Here is a 12362-nt window from a genome sequence, read left to right on the forward strand (position 1 = left end):
TTATCGGCCTCCTACACCTCCTTCGCCCCGCTTTATTTGCGGAGGGCCAAAGCCGTGAAAGGGGTTTTTGAATGCAGAAATCGCTTCCAAGCTAGCTTGGACCTGTTACCTTTCTATTTTTAACTGTTTCTGCAAATATTAGCATGTGCGAGTTTGGTAGGGATCAGGTCTTCAGATTCTTGTGACGTGAGGCTTAGGGTTGGATAAATGGCTGATTTTTCATTCATTGTGAAATAAGTTAAAGAGTTATACAGCAGGTGTGTAGATGGCTTCTTAAATTATTTGTGTGGATTTCTGTAGCGACTAGAACTTACACGAGAATTTGCAAAATTTCTAGTAGAACCTGCTTAAATTAAGCATGTTATTTTTTGGAAGTTCCATAGTTATAACGTTAATTGAATTTACACGGTGCAGTTTACAGGTGTATATGATTGTTTCAGATTGTCTTTTAATTTAAATAAGCAAGTTGTAGGTATAGATTAAATATTCATGCTTTATTTTTCGGGGAGAGAAGTATGTGTACTGTTCTTTTACCTGGAAACCCATGAGTCCCTAAATCTACTTAACGTTTGTATACTTTCACTTTTGAGGAAGAATGATTTGGGGTGCATTGATTAGGAAACTTTCCAGCAGGTACTTAACCCTCTCGGAGCTGATTACCCTTAGGTAAGGACTCCTTAACCATGACTAGCTTGGCTGGTTAGTACACTTGAACTTAAAAATAGAGACTACAAACTCTCCTTTAGATCTCGCTCGTCTTCTAATTCGCTGGGCTGCCATTTTGGTTTCAGCAAATGCCTTCAAATTCTTGAAGAATTATGTATTAAATATAAAAAAGTGTCAACATTCGTTTTCTCAATTTTTAAACTCATGTGCTGTGTCATACATCTAACTTTAACCCTTTAAACTTTATCGTTCCAGCTTTTGGGTGGAGTGAAAGCTTGAAGTATTTGGAATTGGTGTTCCACAGGTGAACTCAAAATGTCTTTGGTAGTTTACTGTTTTGTTTTCTCTAATTTAAAAATAGGACGTTTGGACTATATGAATTCTCTCTACGCCTTTTCTTGTATTTTTTTGCATGAACATGTAACTTGTAATTCTGGTTATCAACGTTCTCATGTTTCTTTTGTTTGCTGACCTTGGTAGTTTCTGAGAATTTCTGGAGGGAGTAATAGCACCAGCAACAGTACATGTGAGAATCTTAAGTTACTTCAGGAAGGAACTTTGAAGGGCAGATTTTACCTTTCACCAGGTTATTGGGGTCTCTAGTTTGGTGTTCCATAGTCCATAGTTCTCATGGTTTTGTTTGTTTGTTTTTTGTCTGTCGCCCAGGCTGGAGTGCAGTGGCACGATCTCGGCTCACTGCAACGTCCACCTCCCGGGTTCAAGGGATTCTCCTGCCTCAGCCTCCCTGGTAGCTGGGACTACAGGCGTGTGCCATCACGCCCGGCTAATTTTTTGTATTTTTAGTAGAGACGGGGTTTCACCGTGTTAGCCAGGATGGCCTCGATCTCCTGACCTCGTGATCCGCCCGTGTCGACCTCCCAGTTCTCATGTTTTATCTATGGAATGCTCAAGTAGGATTTACTTTAGATCTTTTTTCTTCCAGAGTCTTGTTTTTAATATCTTAAGGTATGAGATTTCTTTGCTATCTTCTCAGAGATTTTTCTTTGACATGGTGGTAATAATGCAGCTTATGGTTTTGAAATGGATGTTTGTCATGAATTTGCTAATCATCCAGTTCTTGATTAGTTGGTCACACAAGTGTCTTTGAGCTTATTTTTATTTAATAAGATCAATTTCTAACGTTTTAGTTTCAAAATTTTAGTATTAAAACCAATCTTTGTTTAAAACAGATGTTAAGAATTAGTTGTTTGAAATATCTAGCAGTGTGTGTTAATGGATTAGTGTTCTTCTAAGTCTTTTGGGCAGTGAAGGTGAGGGGGGTCTTATCCTGAGATTGAATTAGTTGATTTTTATTCTGAAAGAACGTATTACTTTTTATGGTAGCCTACATTATGTTTCCCCTCTTGTAGGTATGTTTTCTGAGTCTTGAATTGTTTTTCTTTTTTTTTTTTTCAAAAAGGGAAAAAACCGGATTTTAGTTTTCATTTGGTTCTTTTAGGAGCTGTGTTTTTGAAAGCCATTCTGTGTATTGCTAAGTTCTTGTATTATTTTAACATAGAGTTTAACGTTAATATTTGGGAAAGAGTTAGTGCATTGGACCTCAACCCTGACTGGACATGAGAATCACTTTGCGGGGTTAAAAAACAACCACAACAAAAAAACTGATCCCTGGGTTCCACCCCCAGAGACTGATTAGTTGGTCTGATAGGGAGCCTGGGCAAAGGTATATTTTAAAAGCATTGTGGATGATTCTTACATGCATTTGGAGTTGAAAACCACTGGGCTATTGTTTTTATCATGTTGTTAGAACTTTCAAGTGGATAAATAAGAAAATGGATTTTTTTCTCAATTGTTTTCAGTTATTAGCATGATTATCATTTGAGCATTAATTGTCTGTCAGCACTGTTAAGCATTTTCCATTTATTGCCTTACGATGGGTCTGAGGTCTGTCAGGTTCAACCAGTGGTGCTTCGACTACTGTGCTATGTTAGTGAAATGACACTGATTGCTATTTTTAAAAAAGCATTTAGAGCTTTTGGTTTGTTTCTCGTACCAGAGTAAGTTAAGATATAGTTTAGTTTTTAAGACTATCAAGATAGTCTCGAATTTGATAAATATCTTGGTTGCCCAAGGGAGATGTTAAAAGCTATGTGGCAAATAGGTTTCTCCCCTTCCATATATCTTCCAGCGTGCTCAGGGTGATAGTTTAGTTGTTGCGTTTATGACAAAATATTACACAACATTCCTAAAAGGTGTAGAAACTGTGCATTTGTCTCCTAGTAATTTATTTAAATGATCCCACAAATTACCGTTTAGTGTCACATGAAATTCTGTTATCTCAGTTTGAGAATTTAGAGTTTTATTTGTCTTAGTCAAAATCAGTTTGATTTTGATTAAGCGTTTTGAATTTTGTGTTGTTTTGGGATTGATATATACTTGTTTTATGGAACGAATGAAATAACAATAACAGACATTTATTTGGAGTTTCTGTCTCTTAATCCCCTTGGTCCATTGGACCAAATTCTGCATGGTGGGGGCATGGCAGCAGGGAAGCCTATAGGAGTTTAGGATCTATGAGGGTTTTTTGTTTTTGTTTTTGTTTTTTTTTTTTTTTTGAGACAGATTCTCACTCTGTCACTGAGGCTGGAGTGGTCACGGTTCACTGCAGCCTCCACCTCTCCTGGGCTCAGGTGATCCTCTCCCCTTAGTCTCCTGAGTAGCCGGGACTACAGGTGCTCCCATGCCTGGCTATTTGTATTTTTTTTGTCTTTTATAGAGATGGGTTTTGCCTTGTTGCCCAAGCTGGTCTTGAACTGCTGGGCTCAAGCTGTCTGCCTACCTGGGCCTCCCAAAATGTTAGGATTCCCGGCATGAGCGACTGGGCCTGGCCCTATGAGCATTCTTAGTGTGACACAAGATTCCCCGAAGATCTTTTTGTTAAATTATAGAAAATGAGACTATAAGGATCATGAAAAAAGTTGATGTAATAAGGAAAAAGACTTAAAACTTCTAACACTTATCTATATTGGGCATTGAATTTATCATTTATTGTGGATTATAAAGTGATGACCATTGTAATATACTTTTAAAGAATAACTTGTGAAAAAGTATATTGTTAGGATGAGATCGCTTACCTAAAATTTATTCTTCAAAGATACCCATGCCAAATCTTGGTGTCTTCAACGTGTGTATACACACATACCTTATATTTGGCAGCAAATGGATTTTCAATTTTATTCTCAATCACTGCCTAACAAGGATTTTCTACCACCTCTGTGTATCAATCATCTGTGGAGCTTTTTCAAAATATATATTTGCTCTATAGGTGAGTCTGATGTGTAACCAGAGGTTTTTTTTTGCAGTCCCTTTTGGAAAGGGGAGAATTGAGACCCTTTGCATGTCATGTGTTCCACCATTAGGCAGCAGTACTCTTGCTTGAGTTTCGTTTTGTTAGTCACACAGTCAAAAATTCCAGACTGAAACACAAACATGTAGTGAAAAGCTCAAACACTAGAAGAGACAGGGATTCCACACTCACATGTATTATATACAGTATATGTGCACATATATATCAAATTTATTGTCACTTAGCACCTCGGTGTTACGGTTCCAGCTCTACTATAAACATTAATATCTGTTAAGACATTTGTTTCCTTTTTAATCCGTTCAACAAATACTTCTGGGGCATCTGCTGTGTGCTAGGCACTGTTCTAGAGATTACTGTTGTCTAGAAGCTAACATATGAAGTGAGGTGGGCTGGACTAGCTGATCTCTAAAGTCTTTAGTGCTAATTTTCTGGCATTCTTTTATGTACCTCGTAGGAGAGATTGGATTAAGTTGTTATTTAAAAAAACTTTGTTATGGTATATGCCAAGTGAATTTTTTTTGTCACTCTAAATAGAATTTCATTCTGAACTCCAGTTTTCTCCAGTGAGCCCAAATGTCAAGTATAGTAGAAATAGGTTCTTTTGGAATTCTTGGCATACTGGCTTTAGGAATAGCTGTACTTCTGATGCTGTTAATTTTTGACCAGAAATTACATACTCTGGTGTCACCCCTTACTCCTGCCATTCCTTTGCTGTATTGATGCTCTATTATCTCTATACAGTGTGTTTTTCTATTTAATTTACTTTGTTTAGGTGTTTTGATTAATTTTGTCCTCACAATTCTATCTTTTAAGGTTAGTGGCTTTCATTCTAAGTCAGTGATAATATCCTTAGCACCTAGAAAGTGCCTGGCATATAGACATTTAGTGTAACTGTTGGATGAATATAGTTTATCACATTCTTGCTATTTTACTTATTTTTTGCTAAATCTTTTTACTTCTGGGAGTCACTTTTCTTACTAATCTCATTACAATGAGAAATCCTGGAAGAGATCTCAATTCTTTCTAGTCAGACCCTTCATTTTTCAGATGAGAAAAATGGCTCAAAGAGGTGAAAGGTGAAGTAACTTGACCAAGATAGCATGCCATAGACTACCTTCTTTATGAAGCTATATCTATATGTGTCAAATCACATTAATTATTAAATTCTCTGTAGTCACTCATAAAATTAACATTAAACTGTCTCCCTGGTAATGGATAATAAGGTCAGGGATTCTGTCCTTTACCTTTGTATATTACAGAGCACCTAGAATAATACTGTTTACAATAACCATTTGATTACCTGAATGGGAAAATCTGGGGCAGTATTTAACTTGCAGTACCTCCAACCTCTTGTACAGAATTGATGCATCTTCATTTTATGGCACCCTTCAGTTTATTCTTATTAATCATGTGAGCTTTGAACACCATGTTAGTCAACCATAATCAAAGGAATTGTTTTCCTTGGGATGAGTTTGAGCTGGTGATCTTGGATATTAGATCCCATCTTCTACAGAGCCTGTGAATTGGGTGGAAAGGAAAAAGGGAGTGGCGAAGCCTCCTGTTAGTATCCTTGATGTCCATTTTATTCCTGCTGACTTTGGTGGCTATTGAGAGTTATAAGTTGAGGCTGTTGGTTACATCTCTCATTTCTAGTCTTTTCTGTTAACTGGTTACTTAGAACTCCTAAGTAAGGCCGCTCATTATTAACTCGGACCCCAGAGAGCATGGAAGTTACCGTATAGTATTGAACCCATTTCTGCCTAACAGTGTTTTCTCTCTGGTCGAGGTGTAGTGTACAAAGTTTTTGTTGCTCTGCTTGGTAACATCTCTGGAGTTCAGAGCACAGGGATCAGTAAACTTTTTCTGTAAAGGGCCACATAGTAAATACTTTGGACTTCGTGGGCTAAGAGGCAAAATTGAGGACATTGGGTAAAATTTTTATTGGTGAAATAAAAAATATAATTAAATACAGTTATGTATAACTTAGGTCTAATGAGAAAAACAATTTGGTGTGTGTGTGTGGAGGGGAGGTAATACAGTATTTTGCTTTATTGGGTAAAGTTCAGTGTTCCCTGTCATCAAATTGATTGCAGACGTTCTGTGTGAAATCCATTCTTACCTTGTGAGCTGTACAAAAACAGGAGACTGGAATTGGTCTGTTACCATAGTTTGCCAGCCCCTAGTTAAGAGCAGTGATTTTTTTTTTTAAGAGGAGGGGTCTCGCTGTCACTCAGGCTGGAGTGTGGTGACGCAGTCATAGCTCATTGTAGCCTGGAACTCCTGGGTTCAAGCCATCCTTGCACCTCAGCCTGCCGAGTAAGTAGGACCACAGGCCGACATCACCTCACCTGGTTAATTTTTGTTAGAGAACAGGGGTTTGACTGTGTTTCCCAGGCTGGTCTCAAACTCCTGGCCTCAAGCGATCCTCCTGTTTTGGCCTCCCAGTGTTGCTGGGATTATAGGCCTGAGCCATTGTGCTTGACCCTCCTATTTGATACACTATATGTTAACAACTCTGAACCTCCTTTCCTTAAGTCAGGTTCGAACTTCTGTACATTAGCTGATGAAAGGGATTTCTTTTTATTGCAAGGTGGTATTGCCTGAGAATAGTTTGGTTTCAGCAGCTTTGCTGTATTTGTACGGCAGTATCTTGTGTTTATGTGCAAGTTCCGATGTATTTTGCCTTTTTATAAGAATGAGCAGAAAACAAAAAAGTAAATGGCAGGATCTCGGCTCACCACAACCTCCGCCTCCTGGGTTCAAGTGATTCTCCTGCCTCGGCCTCCTGAGTAGCTGGGATTACAGGCATGTGCCACCATACCCGGCTAATTTTGTATTTTTAATAGAGTTGGGGTTTCTCCATGTTGGTCAGGCTGTCTTGAACTCCCGACCTCAGGTGATCCGCCTGCCTCGGCTTCCCAAAGTGCTGGGATTACAGGCATGAGCCATCATGCCTGGCCTACCTGGAGGTCTTAAATATCCTTGAGACAGAGGGAACTGGTTAGGGATATGAATCTTAAACCTTACTGGATTAGGTTGTGCTCATTGGTTAGGTTAGTTGGCTTTGTTCAAATAGTGAATGAAATAATTAGAATGAAATAGGAATTAAGTGAGGCAAATGTATGATGAAGTTTACATTTGAAAGGTGAGGGTATAATTAGAAATAAAATTTTCTGTACTCTGTGAGTGGGAAAAACCCCTAAAAACGTGACTGTTGTTTTTGAAATTTTTGACTTCTCTCACATTTTCGGGAATGTGAAAGGAGGATACTGGCTATGTACAGCATTTGTCCAGACTTTTGAAAATATAGAAAATCTCATTTACTCATTTAATTAGTGTGTATATTATCTGTTTACTGTGTCCTTTGTAGATATAATTAATTATCCAGGATTCTTAAGAGTTGACTTGGAGCATGCTGAGCTGAGGCAAGAGGGATTGTGGGGCCAGACTGAGTGTTGGAGGAGGAACCTACTGTAGTGACTACAGGTGTATTTCTTTTTTCTTTTTTTTTGAAATGGAGTTTCACTCTTGTTGCCCAGGCTACAGTACAATGGTGTGATCTCGGCTCACTGCAACCTCCGCCTCCTGGGTTCAAGTGATTCTCCAGCCTCAACCTCCTGAGTAGCTGGGATTACAGGTGGGTGCCACTATACCCGGCTAATTTTGTATTTTTAGTAGAGATGGGGTTTCACCATGTTGGCCAGGCTGGTCTCGAACTCCTGACCTCAGGTGATCCACCCGCCTCATCCTCCCAGAGTGCTGGGATTACAGGTGTGAGCCACCGTGCCTGGTGTGTTTCTTGTCTGATGTCAGTGCATGTCGTTATCTGAGCCATATCAATGTCAGCTGAGGATTGCTTTGTTATCCTCGGTGCATTATGGGAAGGAGAATCGTGTCAGTGCTACCTTACTGTGATTGAATTGAATTCATTGATTTAATATAGATTCAGTTAGTACGCCTTATCCATAATATTTGGGATCAGAAGTGTTTCCGATTTTGTAATTTTTCCCCCATATTTTGGAATATTTGGAATATTACTTGCGGGTGAGTGAAAATTCAAAATCCGAAATTTGGGGCCAGGCGCGGTGGCTCACCCCTGTAATCCCAGCACTTTGGGAGGCTGAGGCGGGCAGATCACTTGAGGTCAGGAGTTCGAGACCAGCCTGGCCAACATGGTGAGACCCTGTCTCTACTAAAAATATGAAAATTAGCCAGGCATGGTGGTGTGCACCTGTAATCCCAGCTACTCAGGAGGCTGAGGCTGGAGAATCCCTTGAACCCAGGAGGTGGAGGTTGCAGTGAGCCCAGATCGCGGTACTGCACTCCGTCTAGCCTGGGTGACAGAGCGAGACTCCGTCTCAAAAAAAAAAAAAAAAAGTTCAGATTTTGGAGCATTTTGGATTCCAGATTTTTCAGATAAGGGATGCTCAACCTGTGCCATTTTAGGCACCAGAGGGTATATAAAGATGATTCTCTACTTTCAAGGCTCTGAAGTATGGTGAACCAGACAGTTATACAGTGCAATTACAGCTGTATTAAGTGGAGGTGTGAAAAGTGTAGTAGGAGAGATGGAGAAATCATTGTTTGGCATTGGGTGAGGTCTTCAAAGATGTCCTATTTTCATGGCCCTATTAATTAGAGCAGGGACTTCCGGTCAGAGGGATCAACTTGAGATCAGGCAGGGTTTTTTAACCCTATTGACAGTTTGGGCCAGATAAGTCTTTGTTGTGAGGTGCTGTCCTACTCAGCCCTGGCTTCTACCCACAAGATGCCAGTGGTATAGCCCCTACCCCACTCATATGTCTTCAGACATTGCCAGTTGTGCCCTGGGGGCAAAATTGAGAACCATTATTTGAAGTGGAGCAATGCAAGTGTGAAAGTATAGTGTTTTCAGAGTAAGAACTAGTAAGAGAGTGTGCAAGGAACACTAGAGATACTGGGAGGGGAGGGGTTATGGGAGATGGAACTGAAAGGTAGTTTGAGTGAAGCTAAAATCACAAGGGGTAACCTTGAGTGCCCTGTTAGGACATTTGCCTTTTACTGTTAAGGTAATGAGAGATGTACTTTCAAGTTTAAGTGAAAGGAGACATTAGATTTGATTTGTGTTTGTTTTTGAAAGATAATTCTGATGGCATTCGTGGCAGATGTGTTGGAGAGTTGAGTGTCGGGGGATTGAGATGGTATTTTAACCGTTCTTCTGAAAGATAAGAAATAATGATTAGGGAATGGAATAAAGGAAGGAGATCAATGGGGTGATCAATGGGGTGCTCCCATGGTATGAGGGAGGTGCTGCTAATTTGAGTTTGGCTTTTCTGCCACAGAATGGAGTACTGAGCTAAAAAGCAAAACACCTCTATTGTCTTCCCTTTCAACTTTTCCTGCCACCTCCAATTCCCTTTCCTCACTGAGAGCTGCTGTCTGTTGAGGTCTGTTGAAAGGTCATTAAGAGAAGGGAATCTGGGTTACAGAATGACTACTCTCTCAATGTGGTTCCTTAAACAGTGGATTATCAAAGCACAAGTGTCATCTTCCCCCCCCGCTCCCCGCAAAGGGTTAGACTGGCATCCAGAGAGCATTAATTGTAGCCTCTCCTTGGTTTGTGTAGATGTTATTTTGCCCTAAAATACTTTGATATACAAACATAGGTGAATAATCTGATGGTTTAATTGTAATTATTTCATTGCTTCCTATTTTGGAGGTTAGCTTTACTATTTTAAGTGAGAATGTAGTCAGTGGAAGGGTACTGGACTTGGAGTCACAAGATCTGTGTTTTATTTTTTTTATTTTATTGATTTTTTGAGACAGAGTCTCGCTCTGCCACCCAGGCTGGAGTGTAGTGGTGTGATCTCAGCTCAGTGCAACGTCTGCCTCCTGGGTTTAAGTGATTCTCCTGCCTCTGCCTCTCAAGTAGCTTAGGATTACAGGCACCACCACCCACGGCTAATTTTTGTATTTTTTGTAGAGATGGGATTTTACTATGTTGGCCAGGCTGGTCTCAAACTCCTGACCTCAGCTGATCAGCCTGCCTTGGTCCCCCAAAGTGCTGGAATTACAGGCATGAGCCACCGCGCCTGGTCAAGAGCTGTGCTTTAGTTCCAGTTACCCAACTCCCTGTGTTAAATCACTTAGCTAACCTCTTGGGTCTTCATGACTCTGTAAAACCAAGATGTTGGGCAAGAGGGTGAGTTAAACTACTACTTTTTTAAGTTCTTAAATTTTATCTTTATTCCCAAAGATGTGGAAAAATCTGTAGTCTAGAGAAGAGAAATTGTCAAGTAAAGGAAAACAGAGAAGGTAAACACTTTAATGGGTTTAGAAGTTGGTTATATTCCTCCATTTACTTGTCAATCCAACAACTTGAATGTCTCCTCCCCCTTGTTTCTCCTGTGTGTGGTCTGAAGGGCTTTATTTTATTTAGAATCTTGTGGGTTAATTGTGCTTGGCCCACAGCTTGTACTGTGAATTTAGGGACCATAGACTTTGTAGCCAGGGGTATAATTTCTTTGTTGGCAGAGCAACTTAAAGTTTGGTTAAGTTTTCATCTGCAGTCTAGTGCTTTAATAACATAACTTGCTAAAAAGTGATATAGCCTGCTAGGGGAAATAGTATTTAGGGGGAAATTATTTTTTCCGAATTGAAGATGAAAATACACAGATAAATACAGTAATAGTGATTTTTATCTGGCACAGATGGTTTCAGAGAAAATGTTGATACCTCATTTCTTATTTTACTGTAAGAGAACTAGCAAAAGAAGCTTATTTTGTTTCTTAGGTGAGTCATTCTCAAACTTCTTGATCTCAGGATGCTTTTATACTCTTAAATTATTGAGGATCCCAGAGAGCTTTTGTTTATGTGGGGTTACAGCCATTGATTATTTACTGTATTAGAAATGAAAACAGACATTTAATAAAGTTATGTATGCTTTTAAAAGTAACAAAACCCCACTGCATGTCAATTAGATATTTTTATGAAAAATAACTTTTCCAGAACAAAAATTAGAAGAGAGGCATTGTTTTACATGTTTTACAAATCTCCTATCTGGCTTAATAGAAGACAACTGGATTCTCTGCGTCCTTCTGCCTTCAATCTATTGCGATATAATACATCATATAGCCTTTGGAAGAACTCCATAGTACACTTGAGAAAGAATGACAGTGAAAATGGCAAGTAAAGTCTTACGAAAACAATTTTGACCTCTCTGACCTCTTGAAAGGATCTCAGGGATCTTTGAGAACCAGTGTCTTGGACTGCCAAGAGAAGATGTGATGTTATCTTTTGAGTGGCTTATCTACTGTAAATTTTATTTTAACTGAGATATATAACTTACAGTAAAATGCACAAATATTAGATTGTATAGCTTGATAAATTTTTAGAAAATATATACATCTGTGTAGTCATTCAGATCAAGATACAGAATATTTCCAGCACCCTGGAAGGTTCCCTTATGCCTCTACCTCCTCCCTGTAAAACCCCAAATACCCTGACCTCTTTTTTTTTTTTTTTTCTTGAGATGGAGTCTCGCTCTGTTGCCCAGGCTGGAGTGCAGTGGTGTGATCTTGGCTCACTGCAGCCTCCATCTCCTGGGTTCAAGCGATTCTCCTGCCTCAGCCTCCCGAGTAGCTGGAATTACAGGCACACACCACCACACCTGGCTAATTTTGTATTTTTAGTAGAGATGGGGTTTGGCCATGTTGGCCAGGCTGGTCTCGAACTGCTGACCTCAAGTGATCTGTCCACCTCGGCCTCCCAAAGTGCAGGGATTACAGGCGTGAGCCACCGTGCCCAGCCTGACCTCTGTCTTTTAATGAATGTTATGCCTATTTTTGAACTTCGGATAAATGGAGTAGTACACTATATACTCCTGTATCTGGCTGCTGTTGCTCAATACATGATCACTAACTGTCTTTTTCTTTATTGTTTTTTTGAGATGGAGTCTTGCTCTGTTGCCCAGGCTGGAGTGCAGTGGCGAGCTTGGCTCACTGCAACCTCCGCCTCCCAGGTTCAAGTGATTCTCTTGTTTCAGCCTCCCGAGTAGCTGGGATTACAGGCGCCTGCCACCACACCTGGCTAATTTTTGTGTTTTTAGTAGAGATGGGGTTTCGCCACATTGGCCAGGCTGGTCTCGAACTGCTGACTGCCTGCCTCAGCCTCCCAAAGTGCTGGGATTACAGGTGTGAGCCACCGTGCCCAGCCAACTTCGTCTTTTTCATTACTGTATAGTATTGTATTAAATCCATGATTTATTTATCCATTCTGTTGGATTGAGGTGGGTTTTTTTCATTTGTTTGTTTTGAAACAGGGTCTTGCTCTATCACTCAGGCTGGAGTGCAGTGGTGTGATCACAGCTCAGTGCAGCCTTGTCCTTCCA

The 12362-nt window shown here is 40.0% G+C and overlaps 1 protein-coding gene across 6 annotated transcripts in view; it reads left to right on the forward strand.

Moving 5' to 3' along the window:
* The window catches only part of USP9X (ubiquitin specific peptidase 9 X-linked), a 146854-nt gene that overhangs the window by 1412 nt on the left and 133080 nt on the right, over positions 1-12362 (forward strand). For 2 of the 6 annotated variants that reach the window (XM_054676524.2, XM_063804948.1), the window contains exon 1: positions 7534-7631. The exons of the other annotated variants lie outside the window; for them this stretch is intronic. The gene's annotated coding sequence lies outside the window, so the exon portion shown is untranslated. Of the gene's footprint in view, positions 1-7533; positions 7632-12362 lie in introns of those variants that run through there. 6 annotated transcript variants of the gene reach the window in all.

Source organism: Pan troglodytes, chromosome X, assembly GCF_028858775.2.
Source record: "Pan troglodytes isolate AG18354 chromosome X, NHGRI_mPanTro3-v2.0_pri, whole genome shotgun sequence".
Taxonomy (NCBI): Eukaryota; Metazoa; Chordata; class Mammalia; order Primates; family Hominidae; genus Pan; species Pan troglodytes.